This window comes from Gorilla gorilla, chromosome 2 (assembly GCF_029281585.2).
Source record: "Gorilla gorilla gorilla isolate KB3781 chromosome 2, NHGRI_mGorGor1-v2.1_pri, whole genome shotgun sequence".
Taxonomy (NCBI): domain Eukaryota; kingdom Metazoa; phylum Chordata; class Mammalia; order Primates; family Hominidae; genus Gorilla; species Gorilla gorilla.
Window position 1 is genome coordinate 80,871,207 of NC_086017.1, and position 11,294 is coordinate 80,882,500.

Consider the following 11,294-nt stretch of genomic DNA (forward strand, 5'->3'; position numbering starts at 1 on the left):
AGATGGAGAAGAGATTAATATGAGAGAGAGAGAGGAGAGAGGGAGAGAATACAGTTTAATTTTAATACTTTGGTACATCATTTGTCCAAAATAATGCCTTAGATTTAAGGAGGGACTCATTAGTTCTGTCACATAATTAACCTTAAATCCTTTAAAAATAAAGTTTTTTAAAGTCAAATTATTCCCAAATAAAAAAACAAATATACTTTATCTATTTAAATACAGTTATTTTCTAAGGAAGAAGGGGGATGGGGGTCGGGGATTGTGGAAAGATGGAGAAAAGGGAAAGAGTACAAAAGGGAGAAGGGAAAAAGCTTTCAGCTTATCCCTACTGGATGACTCAGTCTCCAGCCATATCACATTTGATTTTTTTTTTCTTTTTATTCCCTTGTGGTTCAGGGAGGAATAAATTAAGAAAGAAAGAAAAAAAAAAGCCGTACAGTGTTAGCATTTATCTTTCAACAAACAGGAAATGAAAATGATACCATATTAGGAGCCACTTGATGTTATTCCTCCTCTGTTCTTTAGTAAGTTATTGAACAGCCAAACTAAAAGATTCTCTGAACACATATAATGCTAAAGGAATTTAGTTTTCCAAAGAGGCTTAGAACAATTAAAATGTTGGGAATGCTATTTATCTGCCATTATTATTATTATTTTTTTAAATGTAAGTATCCTAAGCTTTTTGACGTCAAATACTCAGACTTTTTAAGAAATGTTTTGTTTTAAAGTTATCAAAGGCCAGAAGGAATTAAGAAATCAGTTGTATTTTTCTTAAAAACAAGCAGTAGTCTGTCATGCTGAACAATACAAATTAAAGGGTGAGAGGTGATATTTACTGAAGTCTGCTGAATATTAATTGTGACTTAATTTGGGGGTAAACGTTGTTGATGTAGCAATTATACCTTGTACCACTAAGTGTGGTATAAGGAAAATCCAAATCCTGGGCATTTAAAGGAAACATCTTCTCCATATTTCCATCCAAATGTCTACCAAGCTGATCTTTTACTGGTCAGCCAAAGGTAGCAACACTACATTGCAAACACATACCTAGAATTTGTATACACAGTCACTTTCATAAACCCTGGAAGTAACTGCCATCAGAAACATTTTCATATTTTTCCATGAGCACGTTGCTTAGAATTCATCATCAATTCTGAGGGTTATCCAGGAACCTCAATTGTACCACCCTAGTTCTGCTTTTCTAAAAGATGGACAAGGTTACACAAAAAGGCAAAAATCTAACTTTTTGGTTTTGTTTGGTTAGTGAAAACTAATGTGTAGTATCATACTCTTGAATGAGTTTTAGACTTTAAATCAATTACAGCTCTAACACAAACTGTTTTAACAATTACAGAAAGAAACCCGCCAAATTCAGTTTTTCTTTTTTTTAGGCAAAAAGGCTAAACATTCACACCTATTGAAACCACATCCTGTCTACAATGTCTGTCTTGCATTTATAATACTAACTGCTCGTTCCAAAAGCTTTCACATTCTTTATTACTTTTTATGCCATCATCCCATGAGCTCCCCATCCCCATCAATTTTCACGGCATCCTTTCATTATTAAAATATGAGGATACAAACATTTAATATTAGCAAGCATATTCCAGCATTTCCTCTTAAACTATGAATTCCATGAAAAGCAAAGAAAAGGAGGTTGAGACATTCAATCCGAAGGCCCACTAAAATTTGGTTGGCAAATTAAAAAGAAAATTTGTGTTGAAATACCAGAAGAGAATTACTCTCTAAAAAACTTTCCCAGTGGGAATAGAATGAGTATCTAGCATAAAGGGAATGACAACGGCCTAAACATTAGAGGGAGCTGCTTGTGCAGGGGTCATTTTAATCTACTGAATTTGTTCAACCATTCTGTAGAACGATGGCAGGGTGAAAACGGTTAAGGATGTGGACACAACAATCACACCGCGCTGTGTTCAAATCCTGGCTCAGTGACTCAGCACATTATGTAACCTTTTTAATTACCAAGTTTCTCCTTCTAAATACGGAATGATCATCTCTGAACTCTGAAGGGGTGTTCTGAAGATCAGATGAGGTCTTGCACATAACAAGCTTAGCAAAATGACTAGTGCTTTATGAATGCTCAACAACTTTCTAATTTTTTTTTTTTTTTAAGAAAATTGAAATCGGTCCAGTGTATTTAAACTACTGGCTGAGTATATGTTTGAAATCTGGATCTGCCTAACAGGGGTTCAATGGAGTTTGCAGTTGGGCTAACTGGGAAGAGAAATAATTTTGATCGTTTAAAGAATGGAACAGAAAGCGAAGGAAAGATGAAGCCCACTTCCTATCAATTTGTCTCAGGTTCTTACTGTATCTTCCCCTCATCTTGGGCAAATATTTTTCTACCCTTTGGCCGAAATAGGTCATCTCCTCTTCTATTAGCCATGGCCTCAAATTAGGTTTAAGATAGTCTGGGCTGTGAAAGATCAGAATTTGTGTATTGCACCCGAGCCACTGATAACTGCCAAAGGCTAGGAGTTCCATTCAACATCCTCAAAGATACAAACTAAGATTAAACTCATTATTTTAACAGAGAAAAGGGAACATGGTTTGGGGTTCATTTAACATCACCATTTTCTATGTTGTCAGGAGGACTAATCATTTTAAGGCCAATTTGGCGGTTCTCACTCGTGAGAAACAAAACTCTGCTGAAATAAATGAAGGGCTTTGTATGTGTAAAAATGCTAGACTTCTTGAGGACAGATGAGAAGAAAGGGCCAAGACACTCCTTTGATTTAACAGAGGTAAAGGCTACTGTGGCTATTTCAAATCCATTAATCCTATTCTGTTTTATAATTGGGGAAACTGAGGTTTGCAAGGTAAACATATCTGAGGTCAGGGAACTGGGAAGGGGCAGAAATAAGACTAGGGTCCCAGTTGTATGATGCTTGGTCTGAGTTTCCCACACTAGTGTGATTCTAAGAATCACCTGGGACAATAACTCAAATCATAGGTCTTAGTCTCCCTCCCTGCTCTCATGCTGAACTACTGTTCCTAGAGTTAGACGGGATTTTAAATTATGAAAAGAAGGTGTCTTTTCAAAGAATCTCCATGGAAGGGGGGCACATGGAGTTTTAAGAGGCACCTAAATGAATGCATGAGTTCAGATTATCCCATACAATGATGATCTCCAAGTGAAACGACTGCGGTCTCACCTAAACATGCTGGAGCCAACACTCCAACAGTGAGACTTGGAAGTAGGTATTTTCAAATAAGGACCCCAAGTGTCCAAGTTTAATCAAGTTAAGTGAGAGACACTACTTTCTGCCATGGACTGAGAAGGCCTTAAACAGTGGCTGTATACGTTTCCTCAGTAGTTTCGTATACAATGATGATCCAAAGAGATTAACCCGATGTGGGCCAAGCATATCCAGTTACTTAGGCAGGGTATATATCCAATAACACAGGTCTCTGAAGTACATATGATGAAAAGAAGAAAAACACGGGGGAGAAAAAGCAGTGACTAGAAGGAGCAGAACTCAAATTACTCTACCAAACTGAGCATTTACCAATTATTTTTGACCCACCTTGTCAAACTATGGCTTCAGAACTTAGTACCAGTGAAAAACTTTCAAATGAGTTCTTTCACACCAACTACCGCATTCAGGTGGTGGGCAATATATAGCTCATTGCACCCCAATCGAAGAATTTCCCTACTTTTATTGTACTCTGTCACCATCTTAACATTCCTTACATGTTATTATTAAAGACTCTCTTGACATTTAAAGCAGACGCACACTAATACTAAGTCATAGTCTAGGAATTCTAATGCTCCCAGAGTAAGGCAGGATTTTAAATTATGAAAAATAAGTGTCGTGGTTTTCACAGAAGGACATGGAAGTGAGAAACCCAGAGACTCTCTCTCTCCTTTTTCTTGGCTCCAGTTACAAAGCACTGGCAATATGGAACTACCGTGCTGTTAGGACCTCTCTTTCCCCGACGTGCTCAGGGCTTGTGCAGGGAATATCAGGAGGCTCTGTGAGGCCACTAGTATAGGAACTGTCCTGAGTATTGCCTCAGACAGGGTTAGACAGGGCCAAAGGGGGATACATTACAGATAATAAATTTGCTAAAGTCTAGGAGGCTGGTGTGATTACAAATAGCACCACTAATGGTACAGTAATCACATGTAAAGTTCGTACGGTAATTGATTTGTGTTAGGATTAATGTCTCCCTCTGCTACTGAAACTTGTGCACTTTTCTCCCTGCTGACATTTTCTTAGAGCTTACAATTCCTGGTGTAGATGATTTGGGAGATGCTGGAGTGATCCCAGTGTCACCAGACTCCAGCCTTGCCTTGCTACCATGGAATGCCCAGGACAGAGCTCCACAAGGCAGAGTGGCATGGCCCCCAAAGCCAGGTTTTAAAACCAGTTCCTGCATAGAGCCCAGCTGGGCCACAATGATCCTCCGGGTGGAAGCGTTAAGGCAGGATCCCACAATAAAAGGAGCACAGGCTACAAAGGCTGGGTTAACCTCCTGGGCTCTGCCCTTATTCGCCATTGGCATTAAACAAGTTAATCAGACCTCCTAAACTTCAGTTTCCTCATCTGGGAGGGATCCCTGCAAATTATTTCTTTGACTCTAAGAGGCCAGTGATAGTTAAAATAACCATGGATTTAGTAATACCTTCTCAAAGAATGAGAAGAAACATTACATTAAACACACTCATTAAATGTAAGACATATATTGATTTCCAAATGTTATATTTTTCTTTTAAAAAGTGACTCCTAGCTGGGCACACTGGCCTGTAATCCCAGCACTTTGGGAGGCCGAGGCAGGCGGATCCCTTGAGCTCAGGAATTTGAGATCATGCTGGCCAACATGATGAAACCTGTCTCTACTAAAAATACAAAAATTAGCAGGGCATGGTGGCACACGCCTATAGTGCCAGCTACTTGGGAGACCGAGTCAGGAGAATCGCTTGAACCCGGGAGGTGGAAGTTGCAGTGAGCCGAGATCCTGCCACCTATACTCCAGCCTGGGCGACAGAGTAAAACTCCGTCTCAAAAGAAGAAAAAGAAAAAGAAAAAAAAGTGACTCTTAGAATCAAGGAAATAGGGTGGTGTCTACTCACAGAGGGACTGTGGGGATTCCAAGAAATTCGGGACATACGGCACCTAGGACAGTGCCCTGGCATACAGCAGGAGCTCAACAGCTGGCCAGTCAAATGGTTTCCAAGCCAGATGAAATAATTACAAGCAGAAGATGGGGCATTCAATAGCTCTCTCCCACAGCTAGTGGAGTAGGGTGACCCAACTCCTCCCAGCTTGCCCAGGACTCTTCCAGTTTTGAAACTGAAAATCCCAACTCCCAGGAATCCCTTCAGTCCAAGAAAGTAAACTGGGACAGTTGGTCACCCTATTTCGTGTTAAACACACAGATTAATTTTAAGAGCAATATATCCTTCCACTATCCTTTCTTCCTTATCCTACAATCTAGGCAACGTCTTCCATGGCTCCCTTGGCCTGGAATGTCCTTGCCAACAACCCTTTCCACTGTCACCTTCCCCAATCCCTCACCCCTTGCTTTTAGAAACTCTGCCTGGCAGGGAAGTTAAAGGCATCCTGGTCTTATCCTACTAGGTTGTGTATTACGGGAAGAGGCCACACCACCTTACTTATCTGTATCCAGTGCTCTTTATATAATAGGTGCTTGGTAAGTAGTGACTGAATGGAATAAAATCATTAAAGAATAAAAGGTACACACACCTCCACCCCGTCTCCTGCCAGGCAGATCAACCTTGGTTTGGTTGATTCCTTTTTCCCTTGCCTGCTTTCAATATTCATTTTAAAGGGCCTAGAGGCTGAGGGGTTGTAGGGAGCCTGTCCGGAACCTGCCCCCATGACACATGATGAAAACATCAGGACATCTTCATCCATCAGAAAAAATATACAGCAGCTTAGCAATGTCACATGATCACAGAACAAATTAAAACCAATATATGTGATCAGAAATATGTATCTGTACCACTGTCTCAGCTTCCTAAGTGAAGTCAATTCTGTCAGATGTTTTTTGTATTTTTTTTTTTCTGTCTGTGAAATCAGATGGTTTCCCCTTTTCCCCAAACGGAATTACAATCCAACCACCACTGCAACTTTTCGTGACATCTCTTCTTTAGCTTAGAGGCTGGAAGAGTTCATATGAATGTCCCACCTAAGAGGACCCAAGTAATCTGGATTCATATGAATTTAAATCCCTAGGCCCACGGCCGGTGGACAGTGGGGGCCCAATATCGCAGAAGCTTCAAGTGTTTCCTTACAATCCTGGCCATGGCATTTCTCAGTGGGGAGTTCTTATCCTCAACAACTTTCTAGTTCCTGTGTCTCTGTCCCTCTGTCATGGTGGGGGTGGAGGGAAGACTGCACATTTCATAACCTGTATAAGATTATGTATACTGATTATGGGAACTTTGCTCCATTCCATTTCTAACTCATCTCATCTGTACATCATTCCAAAAGAATCTGTCAAAAAAGAACAGATGAAATCTTACTGCATTCCCTGATTTCAAAAAGCCATGTACGTCATCGACCCAAACGATTTATATGGTGTCTGTCTCACTGTTAAGTGTCTATGTGTACAGTATAAGGAACTCACACACCTCTCAGGGTTTACACTTTTAGATCCCAGTTAATAGCTGGGGTCCACTGGTAAAATGTTTAAAAATTATAACTGTCTTTGCAATAATGAAATGCAGTAGGAAATGTTTGAAAAGGCGCAGAAGGCCCACTGAGATGTCTTCTTGACTCTTCTCCAAATAAGACCAGTAGAAGGTTGCAACAAGAGAATGGAATCAACCAACCCTTCCCTGTTAACAAGCTCTACATAAACATTCTTTCTACCGCTAAGAAAACATTCACCATATATTTTTACATCTTTCAACAATAATTTAACAAATATAGATGTACCTTGCCTTTTGTAATTGGTATTTCTATTAAAACTGTGGTTTCATAAATCAAGTCATATTTTATTTTATGATTATTAATTTTTTTGAGATGGAGTTTTGCTCTTATTGCCCAGGCTGCAATGCAATGGCACAGTCTCGGGTCACTGCAACCTCCGCCTCCCAGGTTCAAGCAATTCTCCTGCCTCAGCCGCCTGTGTAGCTGGGATTACAGGCATGTACCACTGTGCCTGGCTAATTTTGTATTTTTAGAGATGGGGTTTCTCCATGTTGGTCAGGCTGGTCTCGAACTCCCGACCTTAGGTGATCTGCCCGCCTCAGCCTTCCAAAGTGCTGGTATTGCAGGCGTGAGCCACCACGCCTGCCCGGCCTAAAGTCAGATTTTAAATACACAGGGACAGGACAGCTGTCATGCACAGTGCTGATTAGACAGTCTAAACCAGTCTCCACAACCCGTTGTCTTTATTTCTGCCCAGCTTCCTGAAATCTCACCAGTACAGCCTTGAAAGCTTTTCAGTTTAATTCAAGTGTAGTATTGTACAGATAGCTCTGTGAAGGGGAACATCTCCAGCCACTACCCCTATGGCTAACAGTAGTTGTTTTGGAAAAACTGCATCTTTTTCTTTAGGGAGGTTTGTCTGATAGATCAGAGACACAAGGGCCTTCCATTTTGGGTAAAAGTTTTCTGGGGTTTAGATTCAAGGAGGCTGTCTAGGTACACAGCACTTAAGTGACCTTCACCAGCTTTGGTTGCTTCTACAGCTACTGTGCCCTCTGAATTCTCCTGTGGAATCCTTTTATGATGACCCTCTAGGTTAGACATCCTGAACCTCCATCGATGTATATGGTAAGATTCAATCTGAGCTTACTGGGTTTGCTTTTACGATGGAGCACATGTGTGGTCTATCTCTACCACATGTGAACATTAGGTACCATGCTGAAGAGAGAGGTCTTGTGAGTCTGAGTGGCAGGGGAGATTTGTCCTCCTACTCTAATATAGTGATCATCGCCCTTTGGGAATTGATGAAAACTTAACTGCTCTTTCCTGTAGTGCTAAGTGGGACAAATGTTTTTCAAGTTCAAGCTAATCAATGATAATTTTATAACACACTGAGATACTTGGAGGTTCAAGTTTTTCCTGGACTGATAAATGCTTTAAGAAATACGAAATAGGCTTTGGGTCAGTAATGTGCAGGTCATCCCCTCTAAAGGAGGTGATGCACCAGTCTGTGGCTGAGAGAACAAGGGAGGGACGATGCCAACAGAAAACAGAAATAGGCTGTTTGACGACAAGCACATCTCTTTAAGTGTTCCTGCTGCTGGAGGGACCTGATTGCCCCAATAATTCAGGTTCTATGGGCACAATGACTGGTAGTCAAGTAAGTTAAAAAGTATGTTTCTAGACACTGGTATGTTAAGTGGCAAATGAAACAGCACAAACCTAGCAATGCTGAACTGCAGAGAAGGAGGAAGCCTATAAAGAATAGATTCGACTATAACTGTACTGTGTCCCAAATGCCCCCATATGTGGTAGGTCTGCAACTCAAAAGACTCTCAATCGAATCCTTGGTTAAGGCTTCTCTTAACTGTGTCTCAGGGCAAGGGTTCTTTAAATACTAAAAATTGCTAACATTTTCTTATCTATTTCATCTGATTGAATGATAACTAATGGATATAACCTGCTTTGGCTTGGCCCCTTTCTAGCATTGAAACTCTCTTTTGAATAAATTTCTGGTGTTCTCAAGAACCTGTTAATGTCAGCTAGCACTGCCCAATGAATGGACAGTCTCACCAGCAAATTATTTTGTAGTCTATTCTTCCTTCTAGAGTGTAAGAACTTGGAGGGCAGCTTTATCTGTTTTAATCATTGTACTTTGCAGTAGCTCCAGCAAGATTCCTGCTATCTGACAGGTTCGAAATAATGCTTGCTAAATAAGTGGATGGATGAATCGATGTCTGGGTGGATGAATGGATGGATGGATGGATGAAAGAATGAATGAATATCCCTCGTCCAGCTTTCCATGACCTCCAAAACTGGCAGGCACTTGCCATGTGAAGATGCTAGTAGGGAAAATTGACCCATGTGGAGACTAGACTGGTTTTATACACCCTGGCTAAGAAGAAAGAGATAAAAGGGGGTGAGCAGAGCTTAGGCAGCCAGAACCTAAGGTGACAAGTTGCTAATACTATAATATAAATTGTTTTTCTGATCCTCTTGACCAGGGGTGCCTGGCAAACTTCTGTAAGAGCCAGATCATAAATATTTTCAGCTTTGCAGGCCATGTAGATTTCAGTTTCAATTACTTGACTCTCTTACTGTAGTGCAAAAGCAGCAATAGGTAATAAGTAGATGAATGGGCATGAGTATGGCTGTGTTCTCATATAATTTTACGCATGGACACTGAAATTGGAATTTCCTAGACTTTTCACCAGTCACGAAATAATGTTCTTTAGATTTTTCCCTCAAACATTTAAAATATAAAAACATTCCTTAGCTTGTGAGATTTGGCCTGGGGTCTGTGGGTTGCTAACCCCTGCTCTCAACGAGGTCTATGTCATCACTCTGATAATTCCCTCAAGCTTTGCAGAAATGGAACACGTCAGAATAAGCCTGTCCCTTCTTCCATTACGGCAAACTCCCCGACAAAAACATTACGAGGAACATCACAGGTAATGACCACATTGTACTAACTTCTGGCCAGATCATCTTTGATGTCTATCACAAGTTGAAAAATCTGCCTTCAGTTTGATTTATAGCTGAAGGATAAAAGGAAATCTAGAAATAAATGAAATCTATAAATAATCAAAGAATCCTTGTATGTTTGTACTACTTCTAGGCCACACCCACCAAAAAACAACATGAAAGCTGCCAGGAAATAAACACTTAATTTATTGATGATGGTCTAAATCTTTTCCTTCTCCTGACCTCTTTTTGTGGAGAGCAAAGAATAATTCATAAAATAAATGCTCACTTCTTGAGTAATTAACAATGGCTGAACACTCTAATATGTAGTCTAGAAACGGCTACCTGACAAACCATGACAATTCTAGTCAACGATTTATTTTAGCCCATCATTAAGAATTTAATGTTATCAAATAAATAAATGCAGGAACTCCTATCACTTTATAAGTACCACCAATATGTACAAATTCAGGTAGGAAGGTAGTTTATTCTTTCTCTTTTTTTTTGAGATGGAGTCTCACTCTGTCACCCAGGCTGGAGTGCAGTGGCGCGACCTTGGCTCACTGCAACCTCTGCCTCCCGGGTTCAAGCAATTCTTTTGCCTCAGCCTCCCGAGGAGCTGGGATTACAGGTGCCCGCCACCACACCTGGCTAATTTTTGTATTTTTAGTAGAGACGGGGTTTCACCATATTGGCCAGGTTGGTCTCGAACTCCTGACCTTGTGATCCACCCGCCTTGGCCTCCCAAAGGGCTGTGATTATAGGCCAGATCTTCCAGTTTATTCTTTTGAATCCAGTTTGTCAAGGGCTGTGTCTTAATCATAAAAGAACTCTGTGGGTGGGTTACATCTACTACTGTTTTTTTCTTCTCAATAAACATGTTAATTTAAAAATGTTTCCAAAGACTTATTTTAAAATGTTGAGATTTTATGATGTGCCCTTTTCTTGTATAAATATCTTACTGTTCTAATAAGTTTATATCCAGAGTTTGAATGGAAAAATATTAACTGGCTAACAAAAATAACTTTTGAGACAAATCCTACTAAAAAAATGTAATTTGTCATATAAGATGATAACTAATTAAAAAAAAATCCTTTCTATCCTGAAAAGTCACAACAAAAAGTTTAAGTGTATTTTGGCTGATTTTTCTCTGCAACTATTTGAAGCTGTAAATGACTTAACTCAGTAAAATTCCAAATGTAATTATCTTCTGTACTTAGCCTAGGGCTCTCCATATATCTCAGCATTGCTGTCTTGCATACAAAATAGGCTTTTCGATGCCTGGTAACAATATAATGTACAATATTGTTTTAATTTCCCCTAGTCGGCTAACCTCTTGCCTACACTAAACCAGCCAGAGGAAGAAGCCACTGTGAGTCATCAAGCACTCAAAAGCATTTTGGAACTCGGCTGCATAAATGGGGTTTGCAGGGTCAGGCTGTTGCAATTGTACATTTTAATAATCTCCTTTTCTGACCTAATTTTTACTTTTAGAAACTAATTTTCTATTAATTATACCAAGAATGGAATTATTGTTAAAATATGGTAGTTTATCAAGTTATACCCGGAAGTAGAACTCACATTAAAAAAAAAAGGCCCCATCTCTCACACTGTGATTCCCAGGAAAATCTGCAAACTTTATTTTCCCTAGTCATAAAGCACATTCAACATAGCCCAATGGGT

At 39.9% G+C, this 11,294-nt stretch overlaps 1 protein-coding gene across 41 annotated transcripts in view; it reads right to left on the reverse strand.

The window, feature by feature from the left end:
• FOXP1 (forkhead box P1) overlaps nt 1-11,294 on the reverse strand; it is a 630,459-nt gene that overhangs the window by 34,049 nt on the left and 585,116 nt on the right. The gene's annotated exons all lie outside the window — the stretch shown is intronic.